The following is a 20,528-nucleotide window of genomic DNA, read 5'->3' on the forward strand; positions in this document are numbered from 1 at the left end:
ATGGGGTTTTGCCATGCTGGCCAGGCCAGTCTTGAACTCCTGGCCTCAAGTGATCCACCCGCCTTGGCCTCCTAAAGTGCTGGGATTACAGAAGGATGATTGGTTTTTAACATAACAAACCTTTATTAAGATAGGCCAGTTCTTTCACTGACCTAAAAAACAGAGGAAAGCACATAGACTTTCAAGCAAAAAATTCCCTAGTTGAAGTCTCCACTGACATATTTCCTATTTTTGTGGCTTTGTGAAAGTTGTTTCTAAATCTTAGTTTTCTTGTTTCTGAAGTTGAAAATGAAAAACAATAGGGTCTCCCTGTAATTTATTGTCTAGTTGGGACATTTTCTGCATATCCCCCTCAGGGAATCTTTTAGGCTTTTTGGAAGAAAAAGCCTAAAGTTGAAGTTTAGGCTTTTTTTGAGTTGAAGTTAATATATGTATAGAAAAGTGCACATATTTTAAGTGGATTTTTGCAAGTCGAGTAAACTATGAAATTAACACCCAGATTTAAAAATCTATTAAACCAGCATTTAGATAAAGAAAGACTTTTACCAGCATTTAAACTGTGATACTTTTGAAAGCGAAAGGTGGCGCTATTTTAACAGCCTGAATGAGACATAACTGACATGCAATAAACTGCAAATTTAAGTCGCGTAGTTTGATGAGTCCTGACATACACCCATGCAACTGTTGCCACAGTCAAGATGATCAACATATCCACCATCCCTTGTGCCTCTTTGTAATCCCTCCTTTCATTCCCTACTTCCTATCTCTAGGCAACTACTGACCTGGTTTCTGTCACTATAGTTTGCATTATCTAGAATTTTATACAAACAGAATTATACACTATGTCCCTTTTCATTTGACTTCTTTCACACAATTAGAGATTCTTACATGTTGTGGGTATCAATAGTTTGGTCCTATTTATTTCTGAGTAGTATTCCATTGTATAGATATACTATAAATTGTTTATCCATTCTCCTGGTGATGTACATTTGGATTTCCAGTTCTGGGTTATTATAAATAAAGCTTCTATAAACATTCATGGAAAAGTTTTGGTATGGACATATGTACTCATTTTTCTTATGTAAATATCTAGGAGTAGAATGGCTGAGTTACCACTGGTAGCTGTATTTAAGTTTTTGAGAAACTGTCGATTTTGCAAAGTGGTTGCACGATTTTAGGTTCTTTACAGAAATAGGTGAAATTAAAGTTTCTCTACGTCTTTGTCAACAATTGGTATGGACGGTTTAAAAATTTTTAACCATTCTAGTGAGTATCTGAACTTGGCTTTATTTTGCGTTTTCCTAATGACTAATGATGGTAAATATGTTTTCACATGTTTACTTGAGGAGGTTGTATTTTTAATTACACTAAGACAACAGGCATAAATTGAGACTTTCTTATGCAATTTGGGGCATATGGTTACCCAAACAAAGAAGAATGAAGGAGGTGAAGGAAGAAGGATATGGAGAAAGAAAAAAGCCTAACTCATTCAATTATAATGTGACAATGCCTGTTAATATAAAGTTACATAAAATTTTATTATTTTTATTACATAAGCTAATAATAATAATGCAAGTTTGTTCTTTTATCCTCAAAGGAAAAATATGGTAAAAGTTATATCTTGACTAAGGATCTGAGGGTCAACATTTTAATAGTTAGCAAAATGCTATGTTTATAATTAATATATTCAAAATATACTTATCTTTAAACCAAATGGTATATACTATAAGACATGAGAAAGTATTTACTAAATAGTACAATATAGTAACCATCTTGTAACACTGTACTTAATGTAGCTCAATTTTATAAAATATTGTAAATAGTTCTACCGTCTAAGCAATTCTAGATTTTATTTTTTTCCCTTAGAGCAACAAATCAGAATGCATGATTATAGAATGCTAAAAGCTCTTTTGGAGATATTTTGCCAGGCATCTTTGAGGAGAAATTTTAGAGAATCAACAACACTTGATTAAGCATTTTTGAACCATAAATTTTTTCTCCTGCTCTCCTATGGCAAAAAAAAAACCATAAAATAAAACAAAAAAACCATATTGGCAATTGCAGATGTTTATAAACATTCCATTATTTTTTTCTGTTTTAATTATCTTTAAAGATGAAATAATCTCTGTCTATAGGCTAGAGCAGCAAGTTTATGCAAGAGAATATGAAAACATCCTTCCTTCTAGTAGAATATGTATCCATAGTGCATGATGTCCACTGAGGTTTTGTAATATTTTTACATGCAATGTTGCTATTGCAATTATTATCAACAACCTATAATGTTTTGCACATAGTAGGCTTTCAAATGCTGTTAGGATTAACATGGGACATAAAGCCTAAGAATGGAACCAGATTCCCTAGGGTTTCAGTATTTGATTTCTAGACGACTAGAAGTCTGCCCTTAATATAATCTATGTGTTTTGGGATTTTGTAATGGTGATGAACAAAGTAAACATTTGAGCCGGAAATCACTGGAAGTATTCAAACCAAACAAAAGGGTAATAAAAAGTAAACCTATCCTTAACTTTAAAACCAAGCATGGGTTCTTCTGGTTGATGGGTGTATAGTGAGAAAGGATTTTTCTCCAGAACTATTCAGTTTCACTGACAGGGAAGTCTGTTTTGGCACAATAACCAATTATTGAATGATTTTATACATATTTAAAGGAAAAGGTTGAGCTGCTATCTCACAAAGAATCAGCTTCTTATGAGACAAAAGCTGTGTGCTTGAAATCCTATCTCCATTCTGAAAATCATATAATCTTGGGCAGTTTATTTTGCCTTGTTTAAAAAATTTCTTATCTATAAAATAAATGTGTTAGTATCTGTCTATCTCAAACGATTCATTTAAAAAATGAGAAAACCACCATTTTCTTGAAGTAACTTGTCACGATCACCAATAACAATGTCAAAGCTGAACTAAGGAAACTAAGTTGAACTAGGGTCTCCTAAATCTAAAACTCGATCTTCTATTCCAAGTATATCACTCAATCTCCTGATGTAAGACATGCTAGCAGCTGTTATTAAATAGGGCATTTTTGATCCCTCACCAGATGGTAGCTTGGGTGTAAACACCACCCAAAATTCTGGTTAGAATGGTGACTATCTCTGAACCTAGGCTCCTTTCTCTTTTCTAAATTTACTTTGTTCTCTTTGTCCAAAGCTGACATTTTCTGGATTTTCTTGATTCAGCATTATTTATGCAAATGAAGAGCCTCCAGTAATTCAACAAAGCTAAGAAGTGTCTCCCCAGTAAGAATCAAACAGAATGGTACCTGGTAGGGAGTAAGGTTTTTGGCCAGACTGTTGCTGGGTGGATAGAAGGGCCTTAGGAAGAATTCATCAGAGTCAGCTTTAATTTATATGCTATTCACTTTAAATCCTAATATGGATATAATGGACTCAGAAGTATAAATGAAAATCATAAAATCTCAGTGCTTCATGGGTTGCCAGTACTTCCAAATGATTGCTATGCTTTCAAAATAGTCACCGTGGAAAGCCCTATGCTTTTTGAACAACTGCTGAAGCCATTTCAGATTTTTCTTTTTAAATTGCTATCATAGTCAGTTTGGCCCCTCCTTTTCCTTGCTGCCTTTTCATTTTTCCTCTCCCATGCACACAATTAGTTCTTTATAGCCTAGCCCTGACTTTGACCAAAAATAGATGCTCTAAAACAATCAATTACCTGTTCATCACATATGGCTCTGAATGCCTTTCTGCTATTTCAAAAACAAATTCTTTGTTTCCATTTCACAACCATCCTTAAAGAATGATGACCTGCCACCATGAAGATGTACATCTTTCAAATGTTCTGCAGATTGTTAAGAATATTGCAAAGGAAGAGGTCCAAAGACATTTTAAATAATATTAGAAGTGTCAAAATAAGTGAATAATGTCCAATAGTGAACACTCTCAAGGGGAAAAGTTACTTTTGGTACTTCATTTTAGTATGTTAAAAGATGAGCCAAATTAAATTACAGCTATACTTTATACATGTATAAACCCTATGCATGGGTTTGGGTGTGTATAATCATAAAATCTCCTGCATATTTATAAAATGAAAATTAAAACTGAAAGGAAGCAGAAGAAAAATCAGCATGTAAAATGCCATGAAGGGAAACACCTGCTGGGAAAACAGAAATGTAAAAAAGATCTAATAGGCTTCCTTCATAATTTTACCCAGAAAAGTGGTAATATTTAGAAATAAAAATGTGAAAAGGCAGTAGCATTTCAATGTTTTTAACACATTTTAAAGGCTCTGCTCCATGGTCAACATATCAAGAATCTAAAAACCTGTAATAAACTTTTGTTTTTTAACATCAATTTCAAAATACATTTTATTCTATTTTTTTGTTGTTTTATTTTAATTAGTGAAAATTTAGGAATAAATTTTAATGTTATCAACTTTAAATTTTATGTCTTCATGATGTAATTCTCCCAAAGATGGCATTTACATTTTAGCCAGATGCTTCATTTTGTTGCATATCACTGAAAACTCAGAAATCATAAATGCACTAACCTTTTACTCCTAAAGCATGCACACAGGCACTCTTTAATAATTCAAGGACCTTTCTATAATGATGAAGTCATACTGATGGACTCAATAGGAAAATACTAATACGATTAAACAAAGCTTAAATAATTCATTGTAGAAACGAGGCATAATAGAGCAAGAAAAATAAATTCTAGCTGCTCAAAATATTTTACTTTTTCTTACACCAATGCATATTTCTTAAATCACAGTGACAGTTTTTCTTCTCTTTTGTTGAAATACATGACAGCTATTCATATACTGGAGCAGGTGCAAAAGATAAATGCTTTCCTATTAAAATCAAGAATGTCAGCATTCTATATGCAATGATGGGCAGACCTCCATCATTTTTGCATAAGTTATCTCCTGGGAAAGCTATCACTAGACCTTATTACTACACTATCAACTTATTCTCATCTCAAATTGTTTTTCTTCAAAGGCAGTCAGCTGATTTGCACTTTACTTTCTTAGATTCACTGATTGATAGGTGATGGGTGATAAAAGAAAAAAGTCACCCAAAACAGAAAAAAAGTTATTAATAATTTAATTTAACACAAAAAAATCCTAAATTTAATCATTTGGAAATAGTATTGTGCATTTTGTAATTAGGATTATCAATAATTACTAAATATGGCTATATAAAATAATATTTAAAAACTGGAAAAACTAAATAATTTTTGTGAATAGAATCGTGGTAGATTCTAAAATGAATTAATTAGAGCCAGTCATGAAGAAATTAATTTAAAAACTTCTATTGTAATGGAAATAAAATAAGAGTTCTTACTATGGCTTAATGTTTTTCATTTCTTTTACTTAAAGATGATTATGCATTTTTTCAGATGATTAGAAATTAAAGGCCATACTCAGGTTGCGTAATTAAAGGATGAGTTTTTTTCATGATTTATTGAGCGTGACATGATATTCTACAGAGGATAACACAGTCTACCTGAATTGTTTTGAGCCCAGAAAACAAATCAGAATTTCCTATGGTAAAAAGAGAAAAAAAAATGAAACTCTCCCCAAACCATCAATTAATGACATTTTGAAAAGTATGTGAAAATGTCTACAAGTAGGGAATTAAGAAAAACTAGATATACTTTTAATATTCTAAAAGTTAACATGCTTTTGAGATATTAATCCCTCTAAAAAAATAAAATATACTTAAATCTAGCAATGACCTTTTTTTTTTTTTTGTATATACATTTCAAGGGGCCTCACTTTGTTGCCCAGGTTGGTCTTAAACAACAGGCCTCAAGCAATCCTCCCACCTAGGCCTCCCAAAGTGCTGGGATTACAGGCGTGAGCCACTGCTCCTGGCTGGTAATCTTATGAAGAGTCAAAGTAAGTACAACCTCCAGTTATTCTTCCTAATTTTTCTACATATAAGCATCCCACCTTTATCTAGAATTAGGAGATTAAAGCTCTAGCCTGTGGCAAGTTTAATAAAGCTTGAACGTTGTGGCCTCCATCTGTCTGCTCACCATATCTTAGTGCCAGAACTGTATTTCCAACAGACAAATGAGACAGAATGATTTACCCAGCATGCATATCCCCTAAGAATGTTACTGAAAAAAACTATCACCAAGATAACCATAAAGGCAAACTGAGAGTACTATAAGACATCCTCCATTCACAGTGAGGTTCAGCATCCACTCTTAAGTGAGGACGAACTCCCAGAAACAACCAAGGGAAACTCAAGACAGGAGAAACAAACTCAGTTGTCTAGATGGCCTTATTTAATGGGGGCAAAGGCAGAGGAAGTTCTGAGATTCTGGTGGAATAAAAGAGCTTACTTATTTCCACATTGCTATTTCAGTTCCTTAACCAAAGTCAAAATTTCTGCCTAGCAGAGAAATCAATCTGTGATCCAATGTAAGATCTGTCTTGCTGGAGTTACAAACAGAAAAATTTAGTTTTTCCTAGCTCAAGCAATTCCAGCCTTGATATCTTTAAGGAATACTTTTAATATATATAAAATCCAGCTTCATTCACCACCACTGTGAAAGTGGATCACTTTTTTTCTTACAATTTTTAATATCACATGCCCTGTACGCTCAAGCTCACCTGAAGTCATGTTTATTTTATATCAAAGTATTGCAAATAGCAAAAATATCAAATATACATTTATACTTTCTTCTTCCAAATTTTGCCTGACAAGTGGAAGTTATGAAAAAGAAGTTGGTGAAACAATTATTAATGAATGTATAAGAACATTACTGAATTTTAATGAAGAACTATTGATATTGAAACAAGTCTGGCATAATTTTATTTTATTTTTTATTTTTTGTTTGTTTCTTTGAGACGGAGTCTTGCTCTGTCGCCCAGGCTGGAGTGCAGCAGTGGGATCCTGGCTCACTGTAACCTCCACCTTGCAGGTTCAAGTGATTCTCCTGCCTCAGCTTCCCGGGTAGCTGGGACTACAGGCACCTACCACCACACCTGGCTGATTTTTGTAGTTTTAGTAGAGATGGAGTTTCACCATGTTGGCCAGGCTGGTCTTGAACTCCTGACCTCAAGTGATCTGCCTGCCTCAGCCTCCCAAAGTGCTGAGATTACAGGCGTGAGCCACTGCGCCTGACCTATTTTAAAAATTCTCTAATATTCTCCTTAAATTGTAAAGAGTCTTTATTTCTTTTATTTGGGAAATAAAAACATCTATATATTTTAAAAACATATTATCATCAGTTCAATCAAGATTTCATCAAAAGATTCGGATATCAATCATCACCTCAAATGGGAGGCTTCTGAATAATGGACCATTTTGTGTAATAATACATGTAAACAAAATTATAATTGATTTTTTTTTTTTTCCGAGATGGAGTCTTGCTCTGTCACCCAGGCTGGAGTGCAGTGGCACAATCTCGGCTCACTGCATCCTCCACCTCCCAGGTTCAAGCAATTCTCCTGCCTCAGCCTCCTGAGTAGCTGGGATTACAGGCATGTGCCACCATGCCCAGCTAATTTTTATATTTTTAGTAGAGACAGGGTTTCACAATGTTGGCCAGGCTGGTTTCAAACTCCTGACCACGTGATCTGCCCACCTCGGCCTCCCAAAATGCTGGGATTACAGGCGTGAGCCACCTCCCCCAGCAGAACTGAAGTACTTATTTACTGTCTGGTAACACTGATGAGAAAATAACAATGTCAGAAACTATCACAGGGTATACCCTCCAATCTTCAAACCATATGTAAATTTATACGTCAGGTGCCTGAACATTCTATATTTATACCACTTTATGTTCAAAGAGAATCTACATTTGAAGATTATGAAATGAGCTAGGAAGAACTTTTGAAAAGTCAAAAAAGTTTTAACTATAAAATCTTATTTGAAGATATTTTTCAACCCTTATGATCTCATATTACTGTACAAGTCATAATGTAAAAGTAATGAAATACTCGAAAAAATGTTTAATAGAATTTAAAATTTTAACTTTAGGGAATTTGGAAGTTCAATCATTCTCAAAGAGGCTGTAAGGATGATTAAAATCCTGAAGGAAGCCTGAAAGAAAAAAGACACATTCATTATTGGAAATACAATACAGTGCTAACCCTCAAGTTTCACATTCAAACTAGAAAGCTTAAGTTCAAGGCCGTTACACCAATTTTTACAGAAATGTAATGTTTTCCAACTCCTGATTCATCCCTTGAAAAGCTGTACATGGTTAATGATTATCAACTTAAATTAGTCACATACACCAGAGTAAATTGGAAATGAAAAACTTCTTCAATTACCCAAACTAACATAAATGATTTATTTCCTTCTGCCAACATGAAAGGGAATGTTCATGAAGGATCTCATTGACTCACCCTGCACTAAGGTTAGAAAGCTCACTCAGCACAAATATTCCCAGAAAGGGTTCAACTTGGCAGTAAAGAAACCATCTATTCCAAAAGGTCACCATATCAGTTCAACTTTTCATCTGCTAAGAAAAAAAGTCCTGTCAAAGTCTGTTACTGTAAAGCAGCAGCTGTTCTGTAGAATAATATCGTCCAAAAGACAATTGTTTCTCTTATTCCCCAGTGCAACTCCTCCACTTCAACAGACTATTTCTTGTCTTCCTTGACACTATTATTAGTCACAACCCCATGTCTTTGCTCTTCCATCTCAAATGTCTACTTCCAAATATTTCTCCTCATTTTTATAATCTTAAGCTCAGCTGAGCATCACACCTCTCAGTCAGTCTACTGCAACCCCAACTCTTTATAACGGCCAATAGATCCTGACGTAATCTTATCCCTGAATATTTCTATAGCCACAAAGAACTTCCAGTTTCTCTAACACCCCAAGCTCTGTCTGACCTTGGAGCCTCCACCCAGTTCATCCCTTCTCCCACTTGTCTTCTAGCTGACTCCTTATTCTATTTTGGTCTTTGCTGAAACCCTACTCCTTCAATAAATAGGCCTTTCTTAGTTATTGCAAGTACGTTCTCCACCCTTATTTCCCCTAATTTTAGTCCCTTCTTTTCTTCCCAGCAGTGCCACAATTTTAAATTATTGGCTTTTCTCTTCACTTTTTTTTTGTATCCACCTGGGAATATAAGCTCCACAAGGGCAGAGAGCATTGCCTGTGTTGTACAACTTATATTCCCAATGCCTGGCACAAGGCAAAAGCTCAATAAATGTTTATTTAATCAACTCCATTCTACTTGGAGCTATCTTTTTCCAACTCCCTTTATTCTTATCTGATCCAGAGAAAAATAATCTTGTCACTTACTCAATGTTATCATTACTATTCAACTCAACATGTATAACGACTCTATGTCAAGAACTATAAGGTGCTGCTATTGCAGCTGCTATTTACTGAGTGTTTATTATGTGCAAAGTATCATATAGAGAAGTATTCTGAGCAATGCCCAGGCTGAGTGGAAGGAGCACAGTGATCTGTAGCAATATGTTATCTCATTGTATCACCACAACCATGTGAACAACCAATTATTTTTAATCCCTATTTTACATATGAAGAAACCGAGACATAGAAAGGTTAATAATATGCCCAAGATATCACAAGCAGTAAGTGATAGAGCTGGGATTCTATACTCTATTGAGTAACACACAATTTCCCTCTTAAGATGAGTATGAGGAGAGAGGGAAAAGTAAAGCGAGCTGGCAATTCAGAGGAAAGAGACAACATCTGCTTAAGGAAAACCAGCAAAAATTGTTTGGAGATGGCAGTGGAAATAACCTTGGAAAAAAGTTAAGAGTTTTAACTACATTATAAATAAATACCTGGAATTGGTGCAAGAGCCTCTTATCAGAAAGAAAATGGTGAGACCAACCATACAGGAAAAAGAGATATTAACTGTGCACAGAAAATAGTAATGGCAGGGTCATTATCCATTGTTCTATCTCTTGAGCCCAAATTGTGAAAGTCCTTTCCTATATCACTAAGGAATTTAGCCGTGGCTAAAAAGGGAATAAAGATGCAATCAAGGTTTAAAAATTACTGTGAAAATTACAGTATATCTGTTCTCTAAGTTATTAGTAACATTTGTTTATTATCTGTTTCTGGGGGCTATCCTCTCAGCAACTAGATTTTAAGTTTTTTGATGGCAGGCACTATATCTTACACTTTCCTAAAAGGGGTTATGAAAGTTGACTCTTGAAAACATCAGTGGACAAGAAGAAGAAAAGTTAGAGGAGACTAAAGAGAGGCCAGACACTATACCAGGTGGTGCCAATGGCACAGTGATTACAAAAAAATATACTGTCCTTGCCCTCAAGGGGCTTGTATTGTCACAGAGATGATGACTGGTGCAAGTTCTGACAACAGAGTAAATAGAAGAAATACAAAAGATTATAGCTCCAATGTCTGCAAAACAAAATTACGGTATTCCAAAGTTAACTCCAATAGATATTTAATTACAGTGGTATTTTCCAAGTTTTTAGGCACCACGTTTTCAAGACTAAAAACAGTAAATTTCTATGATAATGAGTACTCATAAAACAAAAGCTGCAACACAGTTATTTACATAGAACAGTGGAAAGTCTCCTCCAAAACTTTATTGATATGGTTACCATCTCCTCGGTGAATAATTTCACACAGCATTTGCTTTTTTACATTGCCTGCCAGTGGCTTTCTACAATAAAAGTTCTTGAACTGGAGAAACTTCAAAAACTTTTCTTCCTCTTTCAGTAAGAAGCAATTACCTTCAATTTTCTTCACACATTCCTACCATACTTCCATTAGAATATTTATCCAAAGTCCCAAACAACTAAAGACACACACACAGACACAGACAAACATACATGCATGCATGTGCGTGCATACACACACACAAATAAAGCTCGTATTAAGAAAGGGCTGAGTTAAAGGTGTGTACATGATTCTCCCTTATTTATCCTATTGAAGGCATATCATTCTTTTCATTCATTCACTCTAGAGAGCCTGACATTTAGCATCATTTCATAAATCTAGGCTACTGCAGAGCTGTGCTACCATAAAATTATAAGGAGTCAATTTGTACCTTTTTTTCTTTTGTTTTTTCTTTTTGGATAGTATGTAAATATGTGTGATAAACTAGGCACTGACAATCATAGAAATTTAATTTTAACAGTACCTTGGAAAGCATTTAATTGAGGGAAAGCCAATTTAGGCACAGTGGTCCCCACCCTTCCACACAGGGCAGATATTGCTACAGATCCCAGTGCTCCTTCCCACTGAGCCTGGGCATTCATTGCTCAGATGATGTCTCCACATGATGTTCCAGGTAGCCACTATCTTGTAAATGAAAACATTTATGGTATATATGATTCTTCTCTTAGTATGTAAAATGCATCCTGCAATTCAAGGCACTTTGGAAAGCTACAATCTATTTTCAGCTACCATAGGACCTATTATTTAGTGAAATGCTTCTTAGTACCTTGAAACATCCTAAGATTTTAAAAGCATTACTGTAGTTTACAAATATTAATAGGTTATGCATATGAACAACGTTTGCTTGCACTCTGCATTTGGTGCTCCTGACCACCCTTATACTGCACCTCAGCACTGTGTGTCCCAGCCCACTTGCCCTGTGAGTCCCCCGCCTCCAGCTTATTGGGGGAAATCACAACCTCTATCCACACTTTATATTAAGGCTATCTTGAAGGGTCCACTCCACAGTCACTCTCACCCACACCCCTGGCTTCATGTTTGTAAACTGTTTCCTCACTAGGTCTCCAGCACAAATATCCCCAGCTCCAGATTCACAATTCCAACTTCTGGTTGGAGTTACTACATGCATGTCTTGCTATCACTACAAATTCAACATGCAGACTTCATCCTTCTCACCAAAACCTTCTTGCCCTTCCCCCTGTTTTCCTCCTTTATATTAACAGCATCCCTATCTTCCAGCCACCCACAGTGGAGACTTTGGGGTCTCTTCCAGGGACCCTTTTTCACCCCCTACTTCTAAATGATCACCAGGACTTGCCAATTCTAACTTGAATGTCATTCAAGTCTGTCACTTCTTCCCAGTTTCCAGTGCTACCACCTTTGTTTGGGCTCTCATCTGTGCTCAATTTAATGCCTATCAGTCTCCTCCTGACTGGTTTTTCTGCCTGAATCTTTCCTTCTTTAAAGCACCCATCCAACCCACTTCCCCATCCCCCCAGTAACACCATCAAGGTATGTTTCCTTACAAATCTGATTATGCTATTGTCCGCCCCTCCAAAAAAAAAAAAAAAAAGCCTTCACATTCCTTCAAAATAAAGGCTATATTTCCCTGTCACCTTTAAAATAAAGTTCATATCCCTATGTGGAGATTTCAAGATTCCCCACAAATAAGGCCCAAGTGCCTTTCTCATCACAGTGTCATGATTGAAAGCTCAGCCTCTGAAGCCAGATTGCTCACCTCACCTGTGCGACATTGAGCAGGGCCACTGCGCACACCTGTCTAGGCTAAGGGTCCCAGCACAAGGCTGGCTGAGGGATGAGTGAGTGTGGAAGCATAGTCCACATACCATTCACCACACTATGTTTCAGCACAGGGCTTCTACAGGCTCAAAATAAGTGGCACCATTGTCTATCTCACATAAAGGCAATATAAAGGCTTAGTTTCCTTGTCTTAAAGTACAACTAATATTAGGATTTACCTCAAGCGATTGTTGTAAGGTTTCAATGAGTTAACGCATGTAAAGTCCTTAGAACAGTGCCCAGAATATTATAAATGCCCAGTAAGTGTCGGCTGTTATGTTCTCACCTTACCTGTTCCTTATGCTGTAAGTGAATAGTAGAATTTATTTACTATTGCTCAGGTATAATCTGTGCTTTTTCACCTTCATGTCTACTGTTTATTCTGCTTCCTCCCCCGAAAATGTCCTCCCCTGAAAATTTCCTCCCCTAGCAGCTCCAATCTGCCTATTGATAAACTGTCCATTCTTGAAGCTCAGCTGGGAGACCATGATACCTCCATTAAGCCTTATTTGATCTCCATGTACTACATGAGTTCTTTAGGCTTTAACTCAACTCTTAGTTGCCTAACATGGAACTTACTGTAGAAATATTTTTTCTTTTCTTTTTTTTTTTTCTTTTTTGAGACGAGTTCTCACTGTTGCCCAGACTGGAGGCAGTGGCGCAATCTCAGCTCACTGCAACCTCTGCCTCTTTTGCTGAAGCAATCGTCCCACCTCAGCTCCCCGAGTCACTGGGACTACAGGCGTGCGCCACCACCATGCCTGGCTAAATTTTTTTTGTATTTTTTTGGTAGAGACAGGGTTTCATCATGTTGTCCAGGCTGATCTTGAACTCCTGAGCTCAGGCTATTCACCCGCCTCAGCCTCCCAAAGTACTAGGATTACAGGTGTGAGCTACTGCGCCCAGTCTGATATTTTATAGTATCTAAACTTATACTTATCTCAAGGGCTTGTCTTCCTTGAAAGATCTCAAGTGCCTTATGGTACCCTGTAAAGTTCCTCTTTATGTTCTCACAGTGCCTCTAGAATTACAGTGACATAATAGGCTCATAATAGGTAATAATATAACCATTTATTGAGCATCTACTATGTGTCAGGTACTGTAAAAAGTGCTTTATACATAGTATTTAAATTACATCTCACACAACTTTTGTAGCATTGTTTCCTTTTATACAGAAATACTTAAGTCATTTAAATAATTTGCTTAGTGTTAAACAGTGAAAAACTGTTGGGGCAGAAATGAGAATCCAAGATATTTCTGGCCCTGAGATTGAGCTCCTTCTGCTTCATGGCCCTATCTTGCCTGGCTCCTTCCCTTGCCCGAGAGCCCAAGAATCACCATTTAGTGATTGTGTATTATATTCTAGGACTTTTTCCTAAATTATTCCTAAGCTTCCTTGAAAAATGGTTATTATTTTTCCTGTATTCCAGATGAGGTAATCAAGTCTCAGAGATGTTAAACAATTTACCTTAGGTTTCACAGCTAGTAAACTCCAGATGCAACTTTGAGTCTAACTCCAGAAGCCTCCTGCCCACTCCACCCCTACTCCTCAAAAATGCTTGTCACATTTTAGGAGAAGTCCCTTGAGAAAAATGCATTGCCCTTACTATTATCAGGGTTTCATTTATGTGGTTTTATTTTACTTAGATAGCTTTTCAGAGAAATCATCACTACGTACACTTACAGAAAAAAATGTTATCCCTATACTGTATTTTGATCACCTTTTGTCTTTATACATTGACTGCCTAATTATTATAACTAACTTCGCCAAAAAAAAGTGCTGGTCCTCCCAAGAATTTGATGAAGTTTTACATCAAAGTGATCTTGATATTGAAAGAATAAAAATTGTTTATACAAACAATAGGTCAGGAATATATCGAGTGATCCATATTTTGTACTGGTCATTGTTAATTTCACCAGACCATTAAGTTTTGCCTGAAACTTCTAGAAGATCAGTAAAAACTACCACACCAAGAGAAATAAGTAGTTACTGATACAGAATACCAAAATGAATCTTGAACTTAATGCAATGCACACAAAGCAGAAAGAAGAAAGGAAAGATGAAGGATTAGAATTACCCATTAGATTTTAAAATAAGAATATAACTTTTTTTGAGACAGGGTCTCGCTCTGTCACCCAGGCTAGAGTGCAGTGGCATAATCATAGCTCACTGCAGCCTTCATCTCTTCAACTCAAGCCATCCTCCTGCCTCAGCCTCCCAAGTAGCTAGGACTATAGGTGCATGCTACCACACCCAGCTAATTAAAAAAATTTTTTTTAGTAGAGACAGGGTCTCATCATGTTGCTCAGATTGGTTTTGAACTTCTGAGCTCAAGTAGTCCTCCCTTGTTAGCCTCCCAAAGTGCTGGGTTTATAGGTGTGAGTCCCCAAGCCCAGCCTAAGAATACAATTTTTAAAAGGGAAAAAATGGGGGAAGAATTAATGGAAATTAATTTGACTTATTTATGAGAAAATAGCACTCAATACCAAACTGGCATGTATGCAGTAACTACCAAGGTAATTAAAATACTTAAGATATAAATGTAATTGAAAATTACATGACTTGAATGTCATTATTCAATTTTACCAGTGCTCCCTATTTAGTTGGAAAAAATTGTATTGGTTTTCAGTGAAAAAAAAAGTGCAAATGAAAATAGAAAAAAAATTTAATAGAACCAAAATCTTCCCAAGCAAAAAAATAACTCCAAAAAAGTATCCCTCATTATGAAAGTGCTAGGGTTTCTAGAGCTCCCAGAGGACTCAGTAAAACTAGAGATACTTGCAGTGCATTGTAAGTGTGTAATTACCATTTAAATGAAGGGAGAAAAGCTGATGAGTGAAATGAGAAACAGGCATTTTCTTACAGCCAACCAGGAACTGACATTTCAGGCAACAATCATCTAATCTACAGTGAGGTTAACAAAGCTATTGTCATTCTGCCACTCATACTCACTCTTAACTGACACTCTCCCCTACCAGCAGGAAACAGTAGGTTAAGTCTTTCTCTATGATTTTCCGTCACAATTTGTTCATTAGGCTCTGGCCTGCTTAGTATGTAATTTAACAGCATATGTTTACCAAAAGACAGCCAAGAGACATAAAGGCTTCTCTTTAATTCTACCTTTTTAATTATTTGGGCATCCAAATTGTAAAAGTAAACAAAATGTCAGAGTAAATTCCTATTGGTTGTACAATCATGATGGTTAAGAATCATCTCATCTCACCTGCAGTCCAACAAAAGCTTTCCCTACTAACATCCATGTTTGTGGATTTGGCTGGGCAGCAAGTTGGATGTAGAAAATATTATTGCCTTTTTCTGAAAAGGCATTGAATACCCTTTTCAAATATGGTTAAAAGTTATCACAAAAATTTCAAAACAGGAAAACTATCAAATATGTTCTTATTGAATGGGTGCATAATGCAGTATACAGTGTAAAAGATTTGTCAAAAACACACAAATTAACTGGAGAGACCACTCTCCCTGCCACATGTGTTTCAGAAGTCAAATCTTTTCCTTTTGGGTTGCTGCTAGCATGAGATTAGCTAAGTCTTATGATGTGTTTGGCAAAACCATGTGGGGTTTATTAGTGTGGCCTATGTTTGTTGGATTAATTGTTGTTTCTACCAAACAAACAAACAAACAACCCTGAGTATTTCTGAAGTAAGAATATAAATGTCAAGCATGGCAAGATTAATAAATCATGAAAAGGAAGACTGTGCACACATAATCAGCCATGAGACAAAAGTGATGGGGTTGTGGGTTTCATAGGGCTACTTTATTCTAGCTTTCCCTTTATATCTTCTTTTGGCTGTTTTATTTGATATCTTTTAAAAATCTGTTGCAAGTCCGTGAAACAAGTTAGGTAGACCCTTCCAAGCCATTTAGTGATCTTTCTGATCATCTAAACCAACAGGTCCACAAATTATGACTCCCAGACCAAATCTGGCTCTCTGCATGTTTTTGTAAATAAAAATTTATCGAAACACAGCCACATACATTCATTTATGTATGGTCTATAGCTGTTTTCATACCACAACAGCAAAGTAGTTGTGACAGGGATTATGAGGCCCCAAAAGCCTAAAATACTTACTACCTGGAGCTTTATAAAGAAAGTTTGCCAATCCTTGATTTAAACTTATCTCTTACTGTTCTAGGTGAAAATTATACTCTCTGATATAACCTTCTACTCTATCCCACTCTGTACCATTAGATGTGCTTTTTTTTTTTTTCTCTTGAGATGGAGTCTCACTCTGTCGCCCGGGCTGGAGTACAGTGGCGCAATCTTGGCTCACTGCAACCTCCACTTCCCAGGTTCAAGCAATTCTCTGCCTCAGCCTCCCGAGTAGCTGAGATTACAGGCACCCACCACCATGCCCAGCTAATTATTTTGTATTTTTAGTACAGATAAGGTTTCACCATCTTGGCCAGGTTGCTCTTGAACTCCTGACCTCGTGATCCACCTGCCCCAGCCTCCCAAAATGCTGGGATTAAAGGTTTGAGCCACCACGCCTGGCAGATGTACTTTTTTTCTACTTCACCAAACCATCCCATTTTTCAATTATAGGCATATCTTATTTTATTGCACTTCACTTTAGCGTACCTCACAAATATTGTGCTTTTTACAAATTTAAGGTTTATGGCAACTTGGTGTCAGGCAAATGTGTCGGCACCATTTTTCCAATAGTATGTGCTCACTTTGTGTCTCTATCACATTTTGGTAATCCTCACAATATTTCAAAGTTGTTCATTATTGTTATATCTATTACGGTGATCCATGATGGTGATCTTTGATGTTACTATTGTAATTGTTATGGGGGTGCCACAAACTGCACCCATAGGAGACAGTGGACTTAATCAATACATGTTGTATGTGTTCTGACTGCTCCACTGACTGGCCGTTCCCCAATCTTTCTCTTCTCAGGCCTCCCTGTTCAGTAAGACCAGCAATATTGAAATGAGGCCAGTTAATAACCTGACAATGACCTCTAAGTGTTCAAGTGAAAGGAAGAGTTGCACATCTCTCACTTTCAATCAAAAGCTAGAAATGATTAAACTTAGTGAGGAAGGCATGCCAAAAGCCAAGATAGGCTGAAAGCTGGGCCTCTTGTGCCAAACAGCCAAATTGTAAATGCAAAGGAAGAAATCCTTGAAGGAAATTAAAACTGCTATTCCAGTGAACCCAAAAATGATGAAAGAGCAAAATAGCCTTATTGCTGATATGGAAAAAGTTTTAGTAGTTTGGATGGAAGATCAAACCAGCCACAAAATTCCTTTAAGTCAAAGTCTAACACACAGCAAGGCCCTAACTCTCTTCAATTCTATGAAGGCTGAGAGAGGCAAGGAAGCTGCAGAAGAAACGTTGGAATCTAGCAGAGACTGGTTCATGAAGTTGAAGGAAAGAAGCCGTCTCCATAACATAAAAGTGCAAGGTGAAGCAGCAAGTGCTAATGTAGAAGCCTTAGCAAGTTATCCAGAAGATCTACCTAAGATCATTGATGAAGGTGGCTACACTAAAAAATAGATTCTCAATATAAACAAAGCACCCTTCTGTTGGAAAAAGGTGCCATCCAGGGCTATCATGGTCGGAAAGGAAAAAGTCAATGCCTGGCTTCAAAACTTCAAAAGGACAGGCTGATTTTCTTCTTAGGGGTTAATGGAACTCGTGACTTTAAGTTGAAGCCAATGCTCACTTACTATTCCAAAAAGCTAAGGACACTTAAGAATTATGCTAAATCTACTTGCCCGCACTCTATAAATGGATTGCCAAAGCCTAGATGATAGCACATCTGTATACAGAATGGCTCACTGAATATATTAAGCCCACTGTTGAGGCTTACTACTCAGAAAAAAGATTCCTTTCAAAATGTTAATGCTCATTGACAATGCGCCTGGTCATGCAAGAGCTCTGATGGAGATGTACACAAAGATTAATAATGTTTTCATGCCTGCTAAGACAACATCCATTCTGTAGCCCATGGATGAAGAAGTCATTTTCACTTTCAAGTCTTATTTAAGAAATACATTTCCTAAGGCTATAGTTGTCATAAATAGCGATTCCTCTGATGGATCTGGGTAAAGTAAATTGAAAACCTTCTGGAAAGAATCCACCATTATAGATGCCATTAAAAACATTCATGATTCATGGGAGGATGTCAAAATATCAACATTAACAGGAGTTTGGAAGAAGTTTATTCCAACTCTAATGGATGACTTTGAAAAGATTCAAGACTTCAGTGAAGACTGATGTGGTGGCACATGCCTGTAATCCCAGCTACTTGGGAAGCTGCGGTGGGAGGATCACCTGAGGATCATTTGAGGTGGGATTATCACTTGGAGAGAAGAACTTCACTGGAAGAAGTCACTGCAGATGTGGTGGAAATAGCAAGAGATTAGAATTTGAAGTGGAGCCTGAAGATGTGACTGAATTGCTGCAATCACATGATAAAACTTGAATGGATGAGGAGCCACTTGTTATGGATGAGCAAAGAAAGTAGTTTCTTAAAATGGAATCTACTTCTGGTGAAGATGCTGTGAACATTGTTGAAATGACTACAAAGGGTTTAGAATATTACATAAATGTAATTGATAAACCAACATCATGGTGTGAGGGAATTGATTACAATTTTGAAAGAAGTTTTACTGTGGGCAAAATGCCATCAAACAGCATCACACGCTGCAAAGAAATCTTTCATGAAAGGAAGAATGAATCATGTGGCAAACCTCTTTGCCACAACAAACCCAAACTTCAGCAACCAACACGCTGATCAGGCAGCAACCATCAACACCAACAGAAGACCCTCACTAGAAAAAATGTTGTGACTTTCTGAATGTTCAGATGATTGTTAGCATTTTTTAACGATAAAGTTTTGTGGGGGTTTCTTGAGACAAGGTCTCACTCTGATACCCAGGCTGTAGTGCTGTGGAGGATCAGAGCTCACTGCAGCCTCAAACTCCTGGGCTCAAGTGATCCTCTCACCCCAGCCTCCCAAGTAGCTAGTACCACAGGTGCACACCACCATGTCTAGCTAATGTTTTAAATGTTTCTGTAGAAATGAGGTCTCGCTATGTTGCACAGGTTGGTCTCAAACTCCTGGTCTCAAGTCGCCCTCCCACCTCGCTTCCAAAAGTTCTGGGATTACAGGTATAAGCTACTATGTCTGGCCATGTATTTTAATAAAGGTATGTACGTTGTTTTTTAGACATAATATTGTTGTACACTTAATAGACTACAGTATAGTGTAAACATAATTTTTATATGCACTGCAAAACAAAAAAAAATGTATGACTAGCTTTAATGTGATATTTGCTGTATTGCAGCATTCTGGAACCAAACCTGCCTATATCTCCTTTTTCTAGTAAATATTATGTTTATGTATCTTTCCTTTTTCAGTTACTATCACAGTTAATTTCATTCCAAAATTCACTTAACCTAAATTTAAAAGTGGTCATATGTGGCCCAGTCTCGGCTTTGGGTCAATCCAAAGTAAAATCAATTCAAAAACAATGAAAATATATAATTGAAATAAATTTAAATGTTTACTTAGGGTCTAAAGAAAATGCTAAGGAGGTAAAGGAGGAGTATGTTCTTAATGAATCACTGAACATTTCGAAACCCTTCTTCCCAGAATCATTACTCTCAATATTCCCCTAAATCAATGACAGATGTTGTGGTGAATGCTATGGTGTGCTGCACAGATGTTCCTTTCAGGAACAAGGTACTCATACCTCTAGACACCAGGCCCTCTTTGGAAATTGCCCTAGCCAATGCAGCCAGCCACCTCACTTGAGGTTAAATCTCCTTTTGGAGGGCCTCCCACATCTAATGATGGTTGATATTGGGATTTGGGCCATAATTTGGGACAATTCTAAAAGGAAATCCCAGTTCCAGAGTGCCCCATAAGATTGACTGAGGCCTCTCTTGTGACTACATGACACTAATTGTTCCTTCTACCCAAGTCTGCTTCTCTCTGTCCCTTACATGTGTTACTCCTGAGGGAATTCCCCAATTAACTCCTGCAGGCAAGTCTCTGCCTTGGAGCCTAGTTCTTGGGGATCCCAACTTAAGACAGCTGTTCTCTTCAAACTCTTTCTCTCATCCCATTC

General features: G+C 36.8%; 1 protein-coding gene across 6 annotated transcripts in view; it reads right to left on the reverse strand.

The window, feature by feature from the left end:
- Nucleotides 1-20,528, reverse strand: part of PTTG1IP2 (PTTG1IP family member 2) — an 88,477-nt gene that overhangs the window by 37,528 nt on the left and 30,421 nt on the right. For 2 of the 6 annotated variants that reach the window (XM_054559529.1, XM_054559525.1), the window contains exon 7: nucleotides 7,924-8,029. The exons of 2 other annotated variants lie outside the window; for them this stretch is intronic. The gene's annotated coding sequence lies outside the window, so the exon portion shown is untranslated. Of the gene's footprint in view, nucleotides 1-7,923; nucleotides 8,030-8,117; nucleotides 8,451-20,528 lie in introns of those variants that run through there. 2 more of the 6 variants (XM_054559531.1, XM_054559527.1) reach the window with 1 other exon arrangement.

Source organism: Pongo abelii, chromosome 6, assembly GCF_028885655.2.
Source record: "Pongo abelii isolate AG06213 chromosome 6, NHGRI_mPonAbe1-v2.0_pri, whole genome shotgun sequence".
Lineage (NCBI taxonomy): Eukaryota > Metazoa > Chordata > Mammalia > Primates > Hominidae > Pongo > Pongo abelii.